This window comes from Chelonia mydas, chromosome 1 (assembly GCF_015237465.2).
Source record: "Chelonia mydas isolate rCheMyd1 chromosome 1, rCheMyd1.pri.v2, whole genome shotgun sequence".
Classification (NCBI taxonomy): domain Eukaryota; kingdom Metazoa; phylum Chordata; order Testudines; family Cheloniidae; genus Chelonia; species Chelonia mydas.
Window position 1 is genome coordinate 171,893,233 of NC_057849.1, and position 24,558 is coordinate 171,917,790.

Consider the following 24,558-nt stretch of genomic DNA (forward strand, 5'->3'; position numbering starts at 1 on the left):
TTTAGAGCATTACCTTGAGCGCAGCTAGCACATATCTGTCTTCCAGGTTGCGGTGTGGGGGGGGCATGCTCCCTGCTGCAGTGTAGACATATCTATAGACTCTTGGATTCTCAAACACCAACAATGGTCAAAGGCCTTTTGCCTTAGGTTGGCCAAGAATGTGCCTCTTGAATGTGGATCTAATTACAATGATCCACGTATGTGTCACCCATGTATGTGACACCCTAAGGCTGGATTACTGTAACCTGCTATACTTTGGCCTGACTCAATAGGCCTCTCACAGACTAGAGAGATCCACACACAGCAGCCATGTCTGCTAAACAGAGTGAACTGACAATAGCACAGAATGGTAATAGTCCATTGATCCATAGTGGCTTCCAATTCAATCCAAGGTATAGTTCCAAAATCCTGATCCTTCTTTTCAAATCCCTAAATAAACTGATCCTACAAGTTCCTGAGTGCCCTCAATTTTCAAGCAATGAGACTTGAGGGCACAAAGCACTTTGCAGGACTGGGTTTTGAAAGATTGCACAAAATAATGATTATAATACAATGTTTAATACTGTTACATTTCCTTTCATCCTAAAAGATTCCAAAAGATTTTACAAACTTCAGTATACGAAGAAAACACTTCTCCCATCACAGGGACAAAACAGATTAGCTGTTTAGCAGCAGACAGCAAAAACACATACTAGTTTAGGACAGGAAGCAAAGAGAAGTCCAAACCCAAGGAGTTTCAGAGGGATTTAAGTAGGCTTAATTACCCAAATTAGGATTTAACCAAAACAGACACTAGTTACCCCTATCCTTGCAAAAAATGATACAGGCTCTTGAATGATCACAAGTGGTCAGAGGACCTTAGTTTAACGTCTGCTGTCAGAGATGCCACCTTCAACTTCTTTTGTAACTGTTGAGGGACAGAAATGCAGTAAAATCTGCAACGAACCTAAAGAGGAGTATGAAAAGAGGAGTTACAGCTTGATTTTCTCTGAGCTAGAGAGGAAGAAAAAAAAGTAAAACTCTCACATGGCATATGTTTCAGCCAGAATCCATTGAGATGTTCCTGCTGAGAACTGATAACTGAGACTGATAATAAATGTAGCCTGACTCAATCAGCTGAGAAAAGATATCATGCTGCTTGCAGGTTTGAAGACAGCTCCTTAGAAAAATTTTTAAAAAAAATGAACTGGGGAAAACATGGGCCAAAGTTGGATCCTAATACCTACTTCTCAGCCTTTGACGGTTCAGTTAAAAGAAACCCTGGATCCAAACTACCCTGACATGGGTTTGCAAAATATAAATAGAAGCTAAAGTGGTTCTACTAAAAGAAACCCAGGTGTCCTCATCCCATCTCTATTGGAGACACCTCTAGTAGTGTAGTCTGCTAACTACATGATTAAAGAAAAAGGTACCTATGCTAATCATACTGCAATATTTTGTTCAAAGCACTGAGATTTTATTTATGTGATTTTAATAGCTGTACCTTTATTCAGTATATTTTATGTGGCTTTTTGGTTCCTACCTCTCTAATCAGGCATACAAAGAACGGGCTTAGCCCTGACCTCAATTTACATGAATGAGGCATGTAACCAGAGAGCCACATAATCTGGCTGCATGGTTCCAGGGAAGATTGTGTCAGTGCATAAAAGGGATTAGGCAGGAAAAGAGCTGCAATCATCCTGTGCCTGGCATATACAGAGCTGCTCAAGGGTAGGAAATGTATGTAAATTAGCTGTTCCATCCCAACTAGCCTTATATATATGTTGACCCTCTCTCTCCTCCCATACTGGGGTCTTCAGGCTGCAAAAACCCCTTTATAGCTCCAGCACTGTGAAAGAGAAAAGCAACTGGGATTTTTAACCTAAAACGAACAAACAAAAAACAACCTAATTGTTCCAAAAAGCTGGGAAAGAGGACACTTGAGTGCCAGGAAAAGGGAGGAGTTGGGTGACTTTTTAAATGCTCTTCTGCACACGGTATCTCCTGCAGCTGTGGATCTTAGATGGCCATGTGTCTCTTGAAGACTCATTGCCATGGAAAATGCTAAGCCCTGGACTGGGACAAATGGAAAGAGTTAATAAAAGTAACAGAGACAGGATTAAAATTAAGGATAACTGCCAGAAAGGAGTAAAAAAAAAGGGAAACATTATCTTACCATGGAAACTGCTCATGCTGCATATAGATAAGGGTCTGTCAGCATTGCCTTTTTAAATCCCCTATTTACAGGGATTTATAACTCAGCTATTGAAAGTTACTCCTAGCTGAAACATGGTTTATAAGGTCACAGGCAAGAAGCTGCTTTTTGAAAAAAATTAAATTCTGTAATATTATAGTTTTAGGATGATACAGTTAAACTGGTTTAAAGAAGAGTGAATAATTGGTAGTGAATAATTTGACATGTTTTGACTCTTCATCTGTTTGACTCATCCACAAACGGTTCACTGTTTCCTCTAGTTTGTTCTTTGAGACTCTTTGTTGAATCATTTCTGGAAATAATTTGTGGGTAGCAGATAGCTCACAAATTCAAAATCTGAAGTGTGCTACTGCTGATTGCATAGATGGAGCCGGAGCTAGACCCTACTGTACAGCTGCATTTTTCTTGACACAAGACTGAGGGGAGACGGAGTGCTAACTTGCCTCTAAGTATCCCTTTTGCTTCCTCCTCCTAGCCCCATCCTGGGGATGGATGGGGACTGGGCTAGTTCCCAGAGTGTGTTTTTCTCTCAGCTACCTAAAGAAGAGTCTCTTCTGGAACCCAGGGATTGCTAGGGCATAGGAAAAGCTTGATCACATTCACTAGACCACAGAAGGGAGAAAGAGGGGAGTGATATAGATGCCACTGAAGTTCCTATGTCACCCAAGGATTTTCCAACAAGAGGTGAAACCTCTGGGCACCAGATCTACCAATTTACCAATACCTTTGCACCACCAGAGCGATGCAAAACAGCCACAAAGTAGGGGCCAGTATCCAGCCCATCATAGTGTTTCTATTTCCTGGTTGGATGAAAGTAACTTTTCAAATCCAGGTTTTGCTTATGAGTGGTCAAAATTACAAAACTGAAATTTACTCTCTGCAAACACTGCTGCCAGTAAACCCTTTTGCTAGACTATTCACAGACAATGAACACAGAGAGGGCATGATAGCTAGGCAAACAGCAGGGACACATTTATCGGCAAGCATGATGTCTGTATCATACTCACTATTCTATCACACAGGTTCCTGTTGTCTTTGGCTCACTTATCTGTAAATGCGCAGGTGTCCTTTTGTTTGGTTGGTTTTGGCTTTTGTTTGGTTTTGTTTGCTTACACTATCGTTTGGGAAAGTTATTATTTGTGGAAATACAGGTATTTGTGCACAAACCTGCATATTCACAAGCAAATGTGAATATTCACTGCAAACTCAACATGTGAATGTGACAAGAGAAAAACTGATGTAGAGTTTGCTACATAGCAAGCAAGTCAGACTTATTATATCTTTCTCTCTCCCGGCATCAGAATAGAACTCACATATTTTTAAATCTGGTTCTGTGTACTCATTCAAAAATCTAATTATATTTTAAAAAATATATTATATTAATTATTATTCTTATGTATTATTAATGCTTAAGAAATTTGGAATAAAGAAGGCCTATTATGGTAAAAGTGACATACATTAGTGAGAAGAAGCCGTTTGATGTGTAGTCAAGAAGATTCTGGAGGTGAATTTGCACCATTAATTCTGTAAGGCAAAATGCTGCAAAGTAAAACAAATGACTGCTATTCAGATCATAAGAGAAAGGGGGAAAGTGCTTTCTGCCTTGACTGGAAGCACTGAACTTTCCATGAGTGGTTCCAATTTCAAATTCAGTTCAAACCTGTCCATTTGGACTATCCAGCTGTAGTGCAAGAGGTGTTCATTTCTTGATGGAGACATGCCAAGGCATATGGAACTGGGAAACATTTCTTTATACAATACCTGGCACACAGTGATTTTTGAACATGTCAGAGCAATTAAAAAGAGAGAGAGAAACTGCATTGAACTGGCAGATGTCACTGGTTCACTGCCTACCCTGGCAGGGATTTGTGTTCGGAATGTGAGCTCAGGGATCAAAGTTTTGCTACTGGCCGAGTGTGTCTCCATACACCACAGCGCAGAGAGAAGCCAACACGCAATGGAAAGAACATGGAGAGACAAAACTTTAGAACAACTATCAGCTTTTGTTCGTTAGACTTCTCCATCCTCTTTTTCCTCCTGATTTTGTGTTCAAAATAATGGAACACATAAGGTTCTCGTAAGGTAACTCACTCATTTTTAAAATTCTATTTATGTTCCTAAATAGTTGCCTTAAAGCACCTATATTGTAGATTCCTCCAGAAATAAAAGTAGAATTAAAATACTGAAAAATATATGATAAATTACATTTGCACACTTATTTCATGCTTCTGGATACAACTTCATTCACATTTTCAAAATTGACACTGACACTGTTAAAACCCATCTCAGTCTTGCAAAATAAATTGTACCAAACTGTGTTTTTACCTTGGGCCTGACTCACGTTGAAGTCCTGCAAAGTAGAAGTCTGTTGCAAGATTCAGGATGTAACATGTTTAAGACACAGTTGGGTCCAGACTATGTTTTAAGTCCAAAACATGTTTTTATCATATTGAGGGAGTGCCATTTTGACAGAATTATAGTGTGGCTGGGTGAGTCTAAGAAAAGTCCGTTCTTTTGCATAAATCCAGCGCGTCACAATACCTAGACATGTTAAACTGAATTTGGATCTAAAGTTCTATGTCTTGGTATCCAAGATAGTTAATTTTTAGTTAAAAATAGATGGTTTTTAGAAGAGAAAAGGAAGAATTAAAAAGCACCCTAATTCTTTACGTTTGAAGCTTTATGTTACAAATTATTTGTGACTTTTTAAAAAATGATAAATGTTAGGGAACACATGGTCTGGTCCAAAATACAGAATACTACAAGCTTAAAGCAATCTGATTGGCAGCACTTCTGCTTTTCTGAAATAATTCATACAGTGAATAAATAATGCAATATTGTGATTGTGTGTGTTTGTGTTCAGATAGAAATAACACTAAGCCTCAGCAGCAACTAGGTTATTATATATAGTAGTAATCTACTATCCAATATCCAGGAATATAATTGGCTTTTGTGGGAACTGGACATAGAGTAACATGTAAAATAAAACAGAGGAAATCAGACAGCTAGTTGAAAAATACCAATTATTTTTGTGGGAATTTTTTTATGTTCTTTTGCAAAATTCCCCATAATTTGTTTTGGTTTTTCAATGAAAAACTGAAACCAAAATGTAAAATTTTCTCAGTCTATTTTGAGTAAAATATTTCAACAAGAATGTCAGGGTTAGGTTTTTTGCAGAGGAAAAAAGGAATTTTGACCAAAAGGAAAATGTTCATTTTGATAAAAAGGGGCCATCAGTCGTCAGATACATGTTTAAATAAAAATAAAATCCACCAATTTTAGTAAATAGTCTTGTTTTTCAATAAAAAAATAAATAGAAGATTCCATTATGTTAAATATTTCTGGCAGTGATTGAGTACTATAATAGGATTGTTGCATTTCTTTCATTCTTCCATACATTTACTGGATCTTGGAATTTTTGGGGACCTATTTGCTGTCTCTCCCAACCCCCCAGTCTAACTGAAAATAAGTAAGAATTGAATTTAAGTCTGATTTGGGTGGGCATTGTAAAGCATCTAGGTTTACAGCACTTGATGAAGGATCATATGGCATTAAGGAACAATGGATCCACTTAACTGTTCATTTCCTAATATTGTAATGTTAGACTTTTAAAAAGTAATAGAATTTCTGTAAAGAAAATGTGACATTGTATTTTGGGTGTTCACTGGATTCTCTTGAAACACGTTTTAATTATTATTTGTATTGACACAGTGCCTAGGGGTCAAGGCCCCGTTGCACTAGGTGCTGTACGAACATACAACAAAAAGATGGTTCCTACAAAAAAGAGTTGACAATCAAGTTAGAGATGATTGATAGGTGGATATGGCAAACAGAGCATCAGGGAATAGTGAGATACTTAGGAACAGTTGAATAAATAGTAGTGACAAAAGTCACAGAATACCAGCTGCCCAACGACTGTTAGAGGTGTTGTAGGCAAAATGACATAGTTAGGTTTTAAGGAGAGATTTAATGGATGACAATGTAGTGGCCTTGTTGATTTTTTACAAGGAGCTCCTTCCATGCATAAGGAGCGGCATGGGACAATGCATGATGTTGCTTGCCTGAAAATTAGACATATGAATAATCAAAAACATATAAGCATTACCGGTAAAGCAGAGAGACAAGGTGGGTGAGGTAATATCTTTTATTGGACCAACTTCTGTGGGTGAAAGAGACAAGCTTTTGAGCTACACAGAGCTCTTCTTCAGGTCAATGTTAATGTTCTGGGAGTGCAATTCAGACTAGCGATGTGTCACCACTTGCCCTGCAACCCTGAATGCCTCACAACACTTTGCTGCTGTAGCTCCCAGCCTGGAACACTTACAGCCAGCCTAGAAGCATGCAGATCACACCCTCAGTGTTGGTGTGCTGTGCAGCCATTCAGCAACTATGACTCAGCAGCCTGTCTACATCCCCACAGACCCACTCTAGCTTCCCCCAGCCTTGGTTACAACCAGCAAGCAGTGTTCCCTCTAATTTTTTACATCCATGTGCGGAATGAATTTTGTTATGTGCACCAGTATGGAGGTGATGTGTGGTGGGGATGGAGCCGAGAGGTTTGGGTTGTGTGAGGGGGCTCAGGGCTAGGGTAGAGGGTTAGGGTACGGGGGGGAGGTGAGGGCTCTGGCTGGGGGTGCGGGCTCTGGGGTGGGGCCAGGGATGAGAAGTTTGGGGTGCAGGCTGCCCTGGGGCTGTGGCGGGGAGAGAGGACCCCCTGCCCCAGCCCTCTCTCTTGCTGCAGCAGCCCTAGGCCAGGGGAGGGGTGCCTCTCTCTGGCCACGGCAGCTCTGGGGCTGGGGCCAGGGGAGAGGTACCTCTCTCGGATGCGCACCTGTGCAAGACATTTTGGGATGCATCACTTGGGGGATTAAAGGGGCCAGAGCTCTTGAAATAATATAACACTGGATCCTCCAAGCAAGAGGGTTGAAGTCTCTGGGAACTGAGTTTAGGTGAGAAACCTGCTTAGGCAAAGATTGTAAGTTGTTGAAATCAACTTTTAATCTTAGAAGTCTATTTGTACTTTTGTCTGTTTGTAACCCAGTAGTGGGCAATCTGTGGATCGTGGGCCACACACAGCCCATCAGGGTAATCCGCTGGTGGGCTGCAAGACAGTGTTTACATTGACCGTCCGCAGGTGCAGCCACCCGCAGCTCCAAGTGGCTGTGGTTTGCCATTCCCAGCCAATGGGAGCTGCGGAAAGTGGCGCGTGATGGCCAGGGATGGTGAACCGCGGCGACTGGGAGCTGAGGGCAGCCATGCCTGACAATGGTCAATGTAAACACTGTCTCATGACCTGCCAGTGGATTACCCTGATGGTCTGCATGCAGCCCGTGGGCCACAGGTTGCCCATCACTGTTGTTACCCTTTCTATCTTTATCCCTTATATTTGATATTGCTTAATCCTAGGCCCTTTTGTTAAACAAACTTATTTTACTTTTATAATAAACCAATTCAGTGCTGAGGTTGAAATAAGAGTGTCTGTCAAACCCCAGTTAAATTATTGAGCTGCCGTGTATTGTCTCCTTAAAGGAGCAACAAACGTAACTACTGTGACTGTTCCAAGAGAGGGCTGGACACTGCAGGGAGATGTTTCTGGGGAACTCAGGAGTTGGGATTCACTGTTTGTTATCTGCAAGGCAAAGTTGGGCCTGGCAGAGACCTGAAGAGTTTGCTGGCAACTCAAACAAGCTGGTGTACGAGGGAGTGGCCACACAGCTTAGCAGTAGCAAAATTCTCACTAGCTGAGACTGAGAGGGCTAGCACTGTCACACACTGTTCTGAGAAACCCAACAGATTATCACGTTGGCAGATGGTTGTGGGGAAATTCAGGACTGGGAAGGTGTTGGGGTCACTCTGTGAAAAGGATCTGGGCAGTGAAAGCCAGGGTGTGACCTGCATGCTTGTATCTTGGCTGTTGGTGTCAGGGCTGTGAGCCACAGCAGAATAGCATTTAAATCACCCAGAGTTGCTGGGCAGGTGGCGACAACCCCTTACTGATCTGGTTTGAACCCTAAATCAGCACACAGGCCAAGTGTACTCAATATTAGAAAAACAATGGAGCAAATGCTTATATAACCTGTTTTCCGAAGGCCAAACTCTTTATGAACAGCTCAAAATGCACTCTGTGAGTCTGGGATTAAGCACAGGAGTTCAGTTTTGAGGAGCTATAAAATCTACTGACCACATTCCCCCATACTACATCTTAAGTTGTTCCCAAATTGACAGCTGTTTCAATAAATAGCAGCAGCTATAGTCTCAGTGGGACATTAATCCAGTTAAATGGAGATAGTGGAAGCCTGTGGCATATGTGACCAACTCTACTGTAGGGTATTGCTATGAGTGCTGTGGTACACCAGTCTTTTCTATCTAGTATTCTCTGTTAGGCCTTCGGAGACCAGAGCTCTAGAGCTGTGTAAAGAAAAGGAACATGCCAACCTGGGAACATCTTTCTTTCTTTCTTTCTTTCTTTCTTTCTTTCTTTCTTTCTTTCAATTTGTAGACATTTTTATATTTCTTTATACCCAGACATCAATATAAAAATTAAAAGATACTTTCTTGTTTTAGGGTACTCAAGAAGAATTATTCAGTTATTATTGGTCACATTATTAATTTATTTATTTATGCTATCATAGCCCCTAGAAACCACAGTCATGGATCCCACTTTGCTAGATGCTGTACAAACAAAAGACAAAAAGACAGTCCCTGCCCCAAAGACCATAGTTTGTGAGTGGGGGTTTCCAAACTTCTTGGACACAGAATGATTTCAGGCATGTTACCTCTAGCCTATACCTCCCACAAGGGAATGAACTGGAAAGAGAAATACAGATTACTAAAATAAATCTACAAGGAAAACATCAGACATTAGCTCTGCTGAACTGTAGGGTTACACCCACGTTGGTCACCAGAGTAAGCCCAGCTCAGCTTCTTGCAGTTGACAAAACAGAGCAGTGTACCACCTTTAGAGGCATAATTTGGTCTTAATTGGCTCTACTTCAGTGATGTCAGACTATGCAATATTAAGTCTAGGAGATCCAGGGTCTCTCTAACTTTTCGAATGCATCTCAAAACTTACCCAATCTTAAACAAGGCCACACAGAACTGATAAAACAGGATGAAGAAAAATATTTGACAACCATGATTGTCAATGGTCGGAGCTGCACCTTAAGACCCTATATGATTGACATTGATCAAGGTAGTTATTGGACAAGAAACAGGTGGCACTGTTAGCTGGTTCTTAATCCATCTGAATTGCTGTTGAACCCTAAGAGCAACGGTACTAATAACAAAAGCCTCGACAACGGAAGATCATCCTGTTGAGCACAATTCTCAACATGCTGATCAGGAGTCTACATCTTTGGGATTTGGTAATCTAAATGAATCAACCAGACAAAATCTTCCTCAACTCCAACAGATGACCTGGAAGCCAAGCAATAATGGGCCTAGGGAAGTTACGAGGCAGAAGCTCTGCAGCATGCCAGAGAGTAACATAAAGTAGTATAGGAAATAAAGTTTTTCTGATTCTAATAAAGTTCCCTGTTCAGTGTTAGAAGAAAGCAACTCTTCCTATCATTCTTTACCACTGTCAGAAAAATGACTCATCTGAAGTACCAAAGATGCTGACAGGGAATTGAATGGTATCCAAATGTATTTGAATGAAACAGTAATTGCCCCCCAATGTATTCTTTAACACCAATATGTATCACAAGGCAAATCCAGTATTTTTTTTTTTAATATAGGCTTGATTACAAATGTAGAAACAGCATAAAAGAAATGTGCTCTATGGAACAATTCAGTGACACTTGCAGCTTTTGTGTATTTCTTCTTTGTTTCTCTAGTGCTGTGCCACCAGTCTCAGTCCCAGCTGGAGTAAATGGATTGATAGATTGCAGTGCATTTCCAGTATTCCACCATGCGAGGTTATTTTTCCGCAGTGACAGAGAAGGCAGGTCAGAGATGCCTTTTGAGACACATGCACACATAGAATGCTGACTCAGGAACAGGTCTAACTCTACAGAGGTGATAACTATGTGGGAAATTGCAGTTGGCTTAAATCATGGGGAAAGGAACTAACACCAAATAGTTGGAAACACATCCAGCCTCAACCTATTGTTTTAGAAAGTCTTGCATGAAGTGATTAGATTGAAACACAGCAGGTGTAAAAACAAAATTGGACCTTAATGACTTTGCTGGAAACTGAAGCTTTTCTTTTGGGTAGTTTTAGTAGGGCTCTCATGCTGTTTCATGGTCAGGGTATTTTCCCCTAAGGTAATGTGTCAGGTATTGATAAGTTTGTTTAAAGTTTTACATAATTAAAGCAGTAAATATAATACTGACATGTCTGCAACCTGAAGCATTGTTTAATAGATATGTATATGCAAGGCTGTGCAAAAAAAAAAAAAAAATGCATGGAATGAAACAGAGGTCAGCCAAGGTTCTATGCTCTCAGTGAAATTACCAGTTGAATCCAAACTCCTGTAGCAGAGTTAAAATAGAGGGAGGATGCAGCACCACTCAGTACCAGGACAGATGGGAGAAATCACCAGCTAGCTGCAGACATTTCTAATACTTAGTGAATAGAACTGATACATTCAGAAATTAAAAGCTATATCTACTCATTTTTACTCTTGTGATAAGTATGCTAATTGGATAAAACAGGCATAGATACTTGCAAAAACACAGCTACAAGATTTACTGTTTAATATCCACTCAGGCAATGAAAATGATTCTGTTTATGTTAGAAAAGAAGCCAAGGAGAAAGGTCATTATGTTGTGTCTGCAGCTTTCACGCCTAATATGTTAGTCTCATTTCTCAGTAAAGGAAAAATCAATATTCCCTTTGAGTTGCCTTGGATTCCAAAAAGAGAAGGCTTTTACCCAATGCATGGAGGTGACTTAGAATGATCATGATATATTATGCAATGTTGTTTTTCCAAAGCTCTCAGGTATACTTCAATAGTGTTTTAATTGTGTTGTTGAATCTCATCTTGACTGGCAAAGAGATGAACATTTCAACTGCTGTAATGGTTAAATGGCAACTTAACTCTTTTCTTTATCAGCTGTCTCTTATTTCCTTCTGTATGGTTCATCCTTAGGACTGATTAGATAAGAGACTTGCAAAGCCGGAAGATTTAAAACAGACATGACTCACAGTATTTCTGCCAGTAATAGGAGCAGGAGCTAATCACAGGAGAAAGATATTGTACTTACTCGTTCTCAGATACCAAGGTGATAGGTGGAAATATTTAAAAAGGTAGACAGATATTTTGTTTGTATTATTTTTTTAAAAATAAGGTAGATCTTACCCACTATGCTACAAGGGCTGATGAACACAGCTTTATTGCTACTGAAAATGTACTCGTGTCTTCAGAGGACATACAAATAGGTTTTGGAACAAGAAGTCTCACAATATGAAAAAAAATCAATCACACACCTGTGCCATATCTGTTAATGCTACTGTACTCTGTTCACAAGAGATCAGCCTGGGCAAAAATGCCAGCTCTTAATGTAAAGACCAATGGTCACATAGCTTTGGATACCATGGTGTCTTCAGCACCAAAAAGCACAAGCTCCTACTACTTCAGGTAACGGGGTGATAGGCAGCAGGCTGGAGCCAGGCATTAGCACGAGATATAATCACACACTAAACTAAGGTACTGCATATTCCACTATTAGATAAGTTTGCATGAATGTCTGAGGTCCACAGGAGTACATGTCCCATCAAGAAAGATTTTTGTAACAGACCATAATTGCATAGATACAAATACAGCCATCAACACCAAGGTGCCAAAGAACGTCAGCACCAAGAACGTTAGCCCTAATACTTGTGCTAAGGCCCAAGTCCAAAAAAAGTGATTAAACGTATGTTCATATTAAACTTTAAGCACACGTTTGATAGCTTTGCTGGACTGGGGCCTAAATAAGTAACTAATTCAGCTTTGAATAAGTAGAAGGCTACTATGATTTGTGGGACCAGCCATATGCTCCCATACACAAAATCACACATGAACATCAACTACCCTCACCTTTGGGGAATGTCAGATCTGGATCCACACTGTGGTTTTGGACTCTATCCCCTATTATTGTTCTATTTTACTCTTTTGGTACTGTAATGTGCCTTTGCAGCATCTGCAAGGGCTTGACAATTGTCTTTTATGGGAGGATTTATTTTTCCCATTTCAGCTAGTCTCTACAGTTCATTTAAGATAAGGTCTAACAACTTCACTCCCTTCTTAACATTTTTCCTAAAATTAACATCAAGGGAAACCATCAATTTAAATATTACACTTTGGCCTGAAAACTGTTTCTCTATTATTGTTACAAGTAGCATTTCTAATTGCTAGACTAGAAAGATTAAAGGGAAAATCTAATTCTCATTTTTCAGTTTCCCTTGTACGTATGATAATGCATTGGGTGAAATCCATCCCTGTACAGAGGATCAGCATAAAGCCTAAATACCACTTAACCTCCACTTAAGTCTTACCTTGTGAATTTCACCCTTTATGTATAGTCATCTTTACTGTCTCTTTTGTACAGTCAGTTTTTCCCTGTGTGATTTTTTAAAATCAACAACAGGGAAGAAAAGACATTTGAAAATATAGGGAAATGTGGACATAAAACCACAAAGATTGGCAACGGGATTCAATTGCAGATCTGATACCCGAAATTATTGTTAACTCATTGTTCCTTTATTATTTTTGGGCCTGATAGTCAGTGAGCAGACTCCACATGTGATAGTGAGACTTTGTGAATGCACAGATCTGTAGGTGCACCCATCTGAGCATGCACTTTTTGTGCACTGTCACCTAACATATTGGTGATGGAAATTATAACCTACACTCAAAGGTGATAGTGCCAATAAAAACCTTGTGAAAGTGTGGGCATGCAAACAAAGCCTATGTTGAGGCACCAGTGAATACCAGTATTCCTTGTGCTTTTACCTTTAGGGTAGATGTGTTTGCTTAAAAGCACAAAAAGTACTTAGAATACATAGTTTGTAAATATCTGAAAGAGGCTCAGAAGACATTGGCGTTTCACGTGTTTACTATTATACCTTGGAAAAAAACACATAAGAAGACTTTTCTAAAACGGAAACTTCACTAGGCATTTCCTTTAAAATAAACTTGCAGCTCTACCTGATAAAACCTTCTGAATGTTTTTGTATGCTTCTCATATCCTCTTCAAGGTTGTTCAGTGCCAAAAGAAATATTAATGCAACTCAGGAAGAGTTCTGACTAGCCAGAGGACACAATAGATATATCTAGCATGTATGTGACACAGAATCTCAAAAGAGAGAAAGAGATGAAACTTCTATAGACAATTGGGAGTGAACCACAGTTCACACTTTAAAAAAGCCCTCTGACTTTACAGGACATTTTGGTTTTTACTTTTATGTCCTCAGTAATTTTCTAACTGCTGAAATTTTCTTGGCCACAGCAAACACTCAAGAATATATGGACAAAATGCTTTACATAGATACACATTATCATCAATCAAGGTTCAAATGGCTAAGGATTCGATTCTGCCACTTTCACATTGAGTAGTAGAACTTTACTTTCAGGGTAGTCCCCATTGAAATCCATACTCAAGGAATAAGGTACTACTCATTATGAGTAAGGTAGGCAGACTCTACCCCTCGGAAAGGGTCTGTTCCGGGATAGCTCTCCCAACTTGCAGATACTGGAGGAGAAGCATTCTGAGAGAAATTAGTTCGCTGTCTATGCACTGAGTTATTTCCTTTAGCTATGATGAAGATGAACCTGAATCTCATGGCTGAAGTTTTGAACATATTATATCAGTAAGAACATATATAATAGAAAACACATATTTTACACCTACGTATTCCACAGTTCATTTTGGAAGCCTAACTGTTGTATCTGTTAGCTGTGTCCAGTCAGTTAATGAGTCTGTTACTGAATGGCTGGACAATGTCCAATGTAATGCTTAATGTTATTGGGGGTAAAACTCATACCAGGTCCATACACAGCTGCTATATGGGGAGAGCCTGTAGGGAACCTCTTCCTATTCAGTCTGGAAAAATAAAGGTTACTTGAAACTGAGGTTGTTCAAGAGGGACGTGTTATATTCACAGTCAGGGGATGCACCAACGAATGCAGCTTTGATGGTGGAACCTAACTAGCAGTGCCCACTGGAGTGCTCACCTGTCCCCTTCTGCTCCTCCCTTCATTGTTCCTGAATGTTCTAGTGGCAAGGCGATAAACGGGGGGAGGAGGGCATAGCATTCCAGCGACCTCCGTTCCATCTACTACCCCCTCAAAGCTCCAAGTGTATAATTAGGACTTTGAGGAATAGTGAAAGGAGGGAAGGGAGTGTGAATATGTATAGTCTCTTCTGAAGAACCTCCCTGGTAAATAAGGCTATGTCTACACTGTGCACCTTACAACGGTGCAGCTGTGCCGCTGCAGCCGCACCATTGGAAGGTGTGCTGTTTGGCAGCTCTTTATTGCCCGGAGAGAGCTTTCCTGGAGACAAAATAAAACTACCTCCAGCGAGGGGCAGTAGCTTAATGGCTGGGAGTGCAGCTCCTGCCGATGAAGTGCTGTCCACACCAACGTTTTTTGTCATTATAACTTTTGTCATTCAGAGGGGTGTTTTTTCACACCCCTGAGTGACAAAAGTTTTAACAACGGAAGTGCCAGTGTAGACAAAGCCTAAGTAACCTTCATTTTTCCTTCAAGTGAACTCTGCATAGTCCCTCTCATTTGATAGATTAGCAAGAAGTGGCCCATGAAAGAAAGGTGGGACAAGGAACACCAATTAAAAAGTGATTGTAACACCGCTTGTCCAAACTGGGCATCTGAGCTAGAGATTAGAGACTAAAGAATAGTGCTTGGTGAAAATGTTGATGGAGCGCCAAGTGGCCACCTCGTAAATTTCTATAATGGTATGTGTCTGGCACATGCAGATGAAGTTGATGTAGCTCTAGTGGAAAGAGCTTTAATTCTTGTGGAAATAGAGACTGATGCCAACATATCAGCTTCTTGAATGTACAATATAATCAACCAGAATAAAGTCTGTGGAGATATGACCTGCCCCATCCTATTTTTAGCCTTGCCTGAATTTTTTTGTCCTGTCTAGATAATAAACTAAAGCTCTTTTCACATCTAGTGTGTGTAATCTAGCTTCACCTTGATGTGCATGTGGTTTAAGAGAAAACATAAGTTATAGACTGAGTTATATGAAAGTCTGTGACTACTTTAGGAAGAAATCAGAGGTCTGGACATAAAACAACTTTTTTTTTGGTGAAAGACTGTAAATGGTAGGTCTGCCATCAGCTTGTTTAACTCTCTAACTCTTCCGGCTGATGTAATTGTGACTAAGAAAGTGGTTTTAATGGACAGATGATACAGAGAACACTCTATCATTGTCTGGCTATACCAAAAGAAGGGCAGGAGACATTTGACATGGGTTTAATCAGGCCACAACTTTATTATTAGATGTCTGGGACTACCCGGCAGATAAAAGTGTACAGTGCAGGTAACCCCACATTTTTCTGTAATTACCCGGGGGCTTTAACTAGCTCCCCCACTTTTTCCATCCAAGTCCTTCCAGCAACTTTTTTGCCGGGACTTTACCATACCTAGGGGGGCTCCCACTAGCTCCCCCTTTTTTTCCATCCAGGTCTCTCCAGCAAATTTATTGCTGGGACCTTACCATACCTGGGGAGCTTCCACCAGCTCCCCCTCTTTTCCATCCAGGTTCCTCCAGCAAATCCACTGCTGGGACTTTACCATCCACCCCCCTCGTAGGAGGGCTAAGGTGGGCTATAACAATGGAGGTTTGGATCCCTGAAGTACTAATCATAGGAGTCCCCAACCATGCTCCCCGTTCATTCCTTTAATGAACACCTCTTTTTAAGTTCTTTTCCAAGCCATTTATCCGGTCATTGTATATCTTTCTTATGGAGTACCTGCACTGGACATCCGCCTTACATTTAAATAATGAGTTGCAACATATGGCCTACCGCCTGTCATGCCATGCATGAACAGACCCCTTCCTGAACCGACCATGGGGAAGGCAAAAAAACCCCAACTGCACCCAAGCCAATATGGTGGTAAGGGAAAAATTCCTTCCCAGCCCCCCTAAAAAGGGGCAGCTAGAGTAATGCCCACAGCAGGTCTTGACCAAACCTGGTATTGTGCCACATAAAGGGGAGGGAAGGTGGGTCCTGCTTAAGACTGCTCTGTGTAAAAGGGAGGCTCCAGACCCAGGGCTGCTCTTTTAAACCCTGCATTCCTAGGGAGAAAGTCAGCAACCACAGTGACCCTTTTGCAGCAGTTTTCATCTCTCTACCCCTGCCTCACCAGCCATAAAGCACTGTTCCCTTCATTTGGCCATCCAGCCAAAGACCCCCCTGCTTAAAGGTGCAGGGCGGTCATTGACTGGCTATACCAAAAGAAGGATAGGAGACATTTGATCTGGGTTTAACTTTATTATATAGATGTCTGGAACTAACTGGCAGAGAAAAGTGCACAATGCAGGTAACCCCATGTTTTTCCATAGTAACCCGGGGGCTTTAACTAGCCCTCCCTCTTTTTTCATCCAAGCCCCTCCAGCAAATTTATTGCCGGGATCTTACCATCTTTCATCAGCTCCCACTCTTTGCCATTCAGGTCCCTCCAGCAAATCCATGGCTGGGACTTTACCATCCACCCCCCTTGTAGGGGGGCTAAGGTGGGCTATTAGAATGTGGGGTTGGATCCTTGACTACCAATCATAGGAGTCCCCAACTGCTCCCATTTGTTCCTTTAATGAACACCTCTTTTTAAGTCCTTTTCCAAGCCATTTATTGGGTCAATGTATACCTTTCCTATAAAGCACTCTTCCCTTCATTCGGCCATTCAAACACCCCCCCTGCTTAAAGGTGCAGGATGGGCATTGGTTCAAATGGCTTTTCATTAACTGTATAAGAATTAGCTTTAGGTCCCATGAAGGATAATGACTCTTTACAGGAGGGTAGGCATTACTGAGATTCTTCATACATTTCATATCCGACTGGTGAGTAAATATTGACTTATCAATTAGGTCGCCAAATAAAAATATCACTGACGGATGGACTTTAACTGAATAATGTGATTGTCTTGATTCTTGAAGAAGCAGGTATTTGAGATTAGATTGCATTGAGGCAGTTGAAAGAGGTATACCCTTTCCAAATGCCCACACTGAAAATCTCCTCCCTTTCAAATTATAAACATTTTTGTGTTGATTACTTTCTAGAATTAAGATCTTGTATATCAGTGACCTGTCCTCTTCAATATTTACCACTCCCCCAGTATTTGGGTCATCTGCAAACTTTATCAAGATAATTTTATGTTTTCTTCCAGGTCATTGAGAAAAATGTTAAATAGCGTAGGGTCAAGAAACTGTTCTTGACCCTACACTACTCATTTGCTTGATGATGATTCTGCATTTGCAATTACATTTTGAAACCTCAGTTAGCCAGTTTTTAATCCATTTAATCCATGCCAACTTTTTAGCAGCCCCTACAATCCTAAAACACTTTTAACAACAACATAACTATACCAGTGGAACAACAACGAAGACTAACACATTCTCTTCATTGTGTAAATATAAAGCTTTAGCCCACTAAGCAGATAGCCTGTCTCCTCAGAAGCTATTCTTCCATTTCACTGTTTGTAATATTTATCACCAGGAGCAACTCTTGTAGGGCTGAGCTCTGCACCTGGGAATTCAATAGGAAGTCCACACTACTTACTAGTGGGGTCTGATGCTTATCTAATGTCTGCATGCCTTGTCTCTTGCAGTCCGAGTAGAAAGGTTCAGCATCCAACTCCTGAGGGTAATAAAGGACTTTCCATTGCCTTCCAATATCTACTTAATACATGAAATACTCAACTAAAACAGATTCTCAGCTGTGGGTAATAACTCTACCGCTACACAAAAATCTCCCTTGAATTCTCTTGAAAAGATGCTTTTAACAGTACGTATCTATTTCTGCAGTAGCACACTTGCAAACTCCAAGAACAATGTTACAGAGAATATGTATGATACTTATAACATCACAAAGGATGGGATTAAAGGCTAATGTAATGATGCCAATGAGAAACAATATAATTAAGGTCAAGCTGGTGTGTCTAGTAGAAACACTGATTCTGAAGCATTAATATCACAACCACTTCACATTGTTTTGGGCTGAAACAGGGTATACAAATTAATAGCATGACTTTATTTATTTATTTCAAAACGGTTTTGAAAAGCTAAACATTTTAGTTAAATCCCAGGGAAGAAAAAGGGAATATGGATGTATATATGGATGCACTTTTTCCAAGCTAAAATGAGGGTTTCATTTTAGATAATGCATCTTCAGGCATATAGGACCCAACCACTTCAGGTTAGGTGCACCCACAACTTCCACTAAGTAAAAAAAGAAAATATTACAATATCCAAGATATGTATGTTTGAAATACAGCTCCGAAACAAACTTTAATTACATGAGCACATATTTTTTTTCAGGAGATCTCTGCCTCACAGTAAAATTTCATTCTTGTGCAGAGTACCAGTATACGTCCTAAGCAGCTCTTACGTCCCTCCCACAGAAGTCCCTAAAACGAGGCTGACATGGGACTTACAGTGTTGAAGCCTTGTGCTAGTGCTCTTCACCTGGGTGATAAGCCCCTCAGTGCACAGGATGGACAGTTCTCACTAAAATCATCAAGGTATGTCTCCCTGCAAACGGAAGGTGTGATTGCAACACATATAGACATACCCGAGCTAGCTCAAGTAACAATAGCCGCGAAGCCGCAGCAGTGCAGGCAACTGTACAGGTTAGTCCCAACCACACAGGACCCTGAGTATGTCCATACTGCCATGGCTTCACTGCTATTGTTACTTGAAGTAGCTTTGATTTAGCTCAGCTATGTCTACACGTGCTGCAATCACACCTCCCAGCTGCAGTGTAAACATATCCTCAGAGTGAATTAAGCTATTGTTTGGAGGACCCCTTCCTCATTTGTTGCAGAAGCTGAAAGATATGTAATAAAGGAGACAAAGGACAGCAGGAAAAAAAAGGCTAGTGTCATGGATAAGCCAATTAACTATGACCTAAGAGAACGTGGTTCTATTCCACTTGGTTCTATTCTTGGATTTGCCAATACGTAATGATAGCAATTCACATACACTTCCCCCCACACACCAAAGGACTATGAATAGTGTGTTTCTCTTCTTCTGGGTGCCTAACCTGGAACATCTAGGGCCTGATTTTCCGAAGTGATGAGCACTCAACAACTACAGCTGGAATCAGCGCGAGCTGTGGATTCTTAGCATCTCTACAAGGCTCTAGGCATGGACAACCTTAACTCTGGCGTTTCCTAACTTTTGAGTACTTGTTTTTGAAAACTTAATAAGGTTCTTTTAACACAGGTCCCATTTCTGCCACACTTACTCTTTGAAAGCCTGACCCGACCCCCACTGAAATCAGTGGGCGGCTTTCCACTGAATTCAGTGAGCTTTAGATCAGGATTAAGGACCAGTATTTTACGTTAGGAGAGGTCACATTCATAGCATCATAGAACTGGAAGGGACCTCGAGAGGTTATCTAGTCCAGTCCCCTGCACTCAATATAGGACTAAATATTACCTATACCATCCCTGACAGGTATTTGTCCAACCTGCTCTTAAAAATCCCCAATGATGGAGATTCCACAACCTCCCTAGGCAATTTATTCCAGTGCTTAACCACCCTGACAGTTAGGAAGTTTTTTTTAATGTCCAACCTAAACTGCCCTTGCTGCAATTTAAGCTCATTGCTTCTTGTCCTATTGTCAGAGATTAAGAACAATAATTTTTCTCCCTCCTCCTTGTAACAACCTTTTATTTACCTTTTAATAAAACATTGGTTTTATTGGGTGAAATTCACTTCTAGGGAGAAGGTCAATATAGATGTTATGTGGGACTTAAATGCTTCTCCGGGGACAATCTTTCTCATTGTGGCAGAATTGGATCCATAGTGCACTGATGTCTTTTATATGTAAGAAATACCCTTTTTAATATTCCAAAAGCATTGTCTTCCAAAAAGCTTTTCCACAATTTAACACCCTGTCCTTATGCAGCTACGATTGAATATTATACACAAACACATACTCCTTCTGCCAGATAGTAACTTCACAAAGGGTTTTGCTGCTTGATGCTGAAAATGTTCTTTTATTGTCTATTCATTAACATTTGTCCATAGAATCAGTCTGACTGATTAATTTAGAATATAACATCAATCTTTTACTGTGGCTCCGGAAAAAGACTTGCTAGAAGATTAAAGCCTTTTTTTGAATTCACTTATTTCCTCATCAAGGAAAACCCAGTCAGCTTGTTTGTCTCACTACTGAATGATCTAATTTAAGATATAATTGAACAATCATTTTGGTTATATACCAGTTACCAATCTTAGCACAAGACAGTTTACTGTATAAACAAAGAACAACTTTGTTAAAATAGTCTTACAGCCTTCAGTTCCACAATATTTCTGAAATGCAGTTAAGACAGTTTTCTTCAGCTTATAATTGCTGGAATTCATGGGTGAATAACAATGAAAATGACTGTCTTTTTTTTTACAGACTGTGTAAAAAAAGTCCAGCTAATAATATTTTGGGTTTTTTATTTTAACTTTTCCAAAGTGAACTAACTATACAGGAGCAATCTTGCAACCTTTATTTAGGTACGGATTCCTTGGACTTCAAGACCAGTTACACACATCGGAGATTGATGGCTAGGGCTCTAGATGTTCTGATGACAATTTTTCTTGAACTATATGGCTCAGTCCTGCACCCACTGAAGCCAATGGAGTTTTGCGATTGACTTCAATAGTAACAGGAGCAAGCCTATAATGAGCCATTAGAATAAAATGTCCTAAACAGAATGTAGAGTAATTTAATTCCATGTTTCAGTACAGAAAGGATGGAGAAAGGTGATTTTTCTTTCAACCGCAACATGGATCTCCCATTGATAATGAGTATTGCGGACCAAATATAACAACTTCAAGAATGAATAGGGTTTTATCAAAACATACTTCTCAAATTTGCTTTCTATCCAGTATGTGACCTTCCTGTTCTTATTTAGCAGCTCTGTATGGGCTCTATTCCCTATGTTGGTAATAACGAACCTCTCCTCCCACTCTTGAATTGCAGATCAATGATCATATAAAGCAACATCTAGGTTTTCTTTTCTTTTGCTTCTCCCACCACCACCTCCACTAAGTAGTGTCTGTTATGGCACTCTGGCAGCAAGAAGAGCTGATATTTACAAAAAATTGTAATACATTTGATTTCATGTTAAAAGTTATGAATATTTTAAAAAAGCAATATTAATAGCACTTAGGTGAGAAACTGCACACTAACAGATTGCCTGAGACTATGGGCAGCCTTGTTGCTTCAGTGCCCTATCATGAATCTCAGTTAAACAAATTCAGCTCCCAAGGGAGAACTGCACCCCCCCTCCTCCCCAAAAAAGGTTTGGGGTTCAACCTGAAACTATATTTTTCATTTGGGGCTCAATCTAGCTCCCAATAAAATCAATGAGTATCTTTCCATTGACTTTAATGGGAGTTGGATCAGGTGTTTAAGGCCTGATTTAAAGTGTATTGAAATCAATGGACATCATTCCATTGATTTCAAAGAGCTTTAGACCAGGTCTTATTCATGGGCCTACTTTCTCCATAGTATTTCTTTTTTTCATAATATATTTATAAGAAACCCTTTTTCCCCTTAATTCCTTTGGCTATTTTGAATTCATTCTCCACTATTGCTGCTCTTACCATTGCTGACAATCTGTAATGGAGTACGTGTTCTTGATGGGTTGCTTTTCCTCCTTTTCCATGTCTAGTAAAGTTTTTGTTTTTTTTTCTTTAATCCTTGGATCTGTGACCAGGCACTTGGAAAGTCACATTGGCTACTTCTTGTTCCCTGCCTTCCTTTTTTCAGAAGGACTGAGCTTCATACTATCCAGTGTAGATAAGGACCCGAATGTTTCAGGGTTTTCTCAAAACCCCTTTGGTCTACAAAACTGGGCTGGAAGTTTTGTTAGAACAGTCCCTCTCACACATTTTCCTGCACTTCCAGTCCCAGTGGGAAACAGAAGATGAAAAATGTCTGAAAAGTGGGAGAAGAAACAGTTTTGGAAATCATCACATTTTTGTTTTAGGTTTGGTCTGAGGGATGGACAGAGGGCCAGACAGGTTCTTGCTTTGTCAAATTTGATTTACATGCGCCTATGAACAACAGGGTTTAAATCCACATTAAGGATTCAGTCTGGCAATCAAGGACAGAACCATCCATTTAAATTTCATCACAAAAGTTCATGGGTTTTGGACTGTCATAGGATTTTCTGTGAGATTCTTTTTGTTTTCCGAGCATTTATTCCAAAATCTGCCTTGGATATGGGAGAAACTTTGATTTATGGAATATTTTTTATCCCCCTGTGGATTACACACTGTATTTCCTTGGCACCTATGTACGTCTTTTAAAAATTCAGAAAAAAAATTTAAAAACCTACAAAACCCATTTTAGAATTATAGGATCTTATAAATATATATATAGATCATTTGGATATGGGTCTTTGTAAAGAAAAATTTACTCACAAACCATAACATTATGCATCAAGTTTCATTCAGCAACTTTATAGGGCTGAATTATAAGACCCTATAAAACAGAATTTATAATGGAAATGCTGGCAAATGTTTAAATATAGCAGCATCGGTGGGAGCCACTAAAACATGTGGAAATCCAAAAATTGAAACTTGCTTTTTCAGTTGATATTTTGACATCTTGATGTCCTAGTGCTGCTCAGTCAGGATTTTCCTAATCTTCCCAGAGTGTGAAAGTAATAAATACCATATGCAATAAGGAGGACTTGAGGTGTACATTAACTGGTAATCACTCAGATAGCATCAGATACAATAGTAACATACAATACTGATGTCAAGACTATAGATTCTGTTTTGAAAGTTTCTTCTTGTCTGGGTATACTGAGCAGGTATAGGAATAAAATTTCCATACTCTTTCGGTATTTCATGTGCTTTCCCAGGCTTGTTTTTACACATGTCCCTCCACTTTTGCATGGATTTGATTTTTTTGTTTGTTTTAATGCTAGAAAAAAAGAGGACTTTGGTTATGAATATTTGCAGATAACACCTTGGATTTCTGGATAGAGTCTTAGCAGAGGAAGGAAGTGAGCTAGATTTAGCAAAGAAATTATTATAAATCTTAACAAATACATTTACCCAATCCAAGAAGAAATTCTAAGAAGACTAAACCGTGGAAAAGAAAGTGAAAATAAGGTAAGTATTTCCCTCCACCCTAAACCCCCACCACCATTATTCAGACTATTAAATGGGGACTCTGACAGATGGAAATATTTAGAGTGGAGCCTACAAAGAACATGCAATATTATCAAAATGGATTCTGCTCCACTTTTTTAAAGTCTCAGATGCTTCCATTTGAAAGGCTAGGGGCTGTGTTGTAATATTTTCCATTAATGTATTTTACATTTATAAGGGACAATGAAAACCAAAGTTTAAAACCACAAAATACTATACTTGCAAAATTCTAACACTAGGGTTTGAAGTGCACAGTTTTAAAGAAATATCAAGTTGCTTTGAATTGAACTAAATATTATCCAGTAAAGCCTGTGGGTTGAAATAGAGACATCTCACTATTCTGAATTCAGGACAGATTTACTCTCCTCCCCAAAAGACCTCTAAAGAAAAAAAAATCAGTAATCATAGAGAATATGAAACAGAGAGCTTAGGGTGCCAGGTTCTGCTCCTAATAATAAAAAATATATACAGTATTTGGAACAATTCATCCATCAAGTTGGATGTTATTAGACTTTCTGGCTCAGACTGGGTTCAAAATATATTCTTACATAGCTGATTTTCTTGTATGTGAAAAATAGATGGCCACTTTGGAGATTAAGAGGAGATCAAATTTAGTCAGCCCTGAATGACTGTGTTACTTATAGTTTAAAATTTGTCTGATCAGCACACTATACTGGGAGATTAATTAAAGTAATTATTCCTTACTGTGATTTGTGATCTGGCTTTATTACAAAGTAGAATCAGATTCAAAGCACATCAAACTTTAAATCACTTCTTTGTGTGTATTCAAAACTGAGGCTAATATCAGTGTTTCATCCCAATTTATGGTGGCGAATTAAATGTGGAGGAAAATTCACAGAATATTAAGGGATCACAATGGAGAGGTCTAAGGCACATTTCTGAGTTCCTAACAGTAGAAAAAACAAAAACAAAACAAAGAAACCCTCACATTTCAAAAAGCTTTACCTTCAAATATTTCAGTCAAAAGATTCCAATATGGTATACTTACCGGTACCGTTCATGTT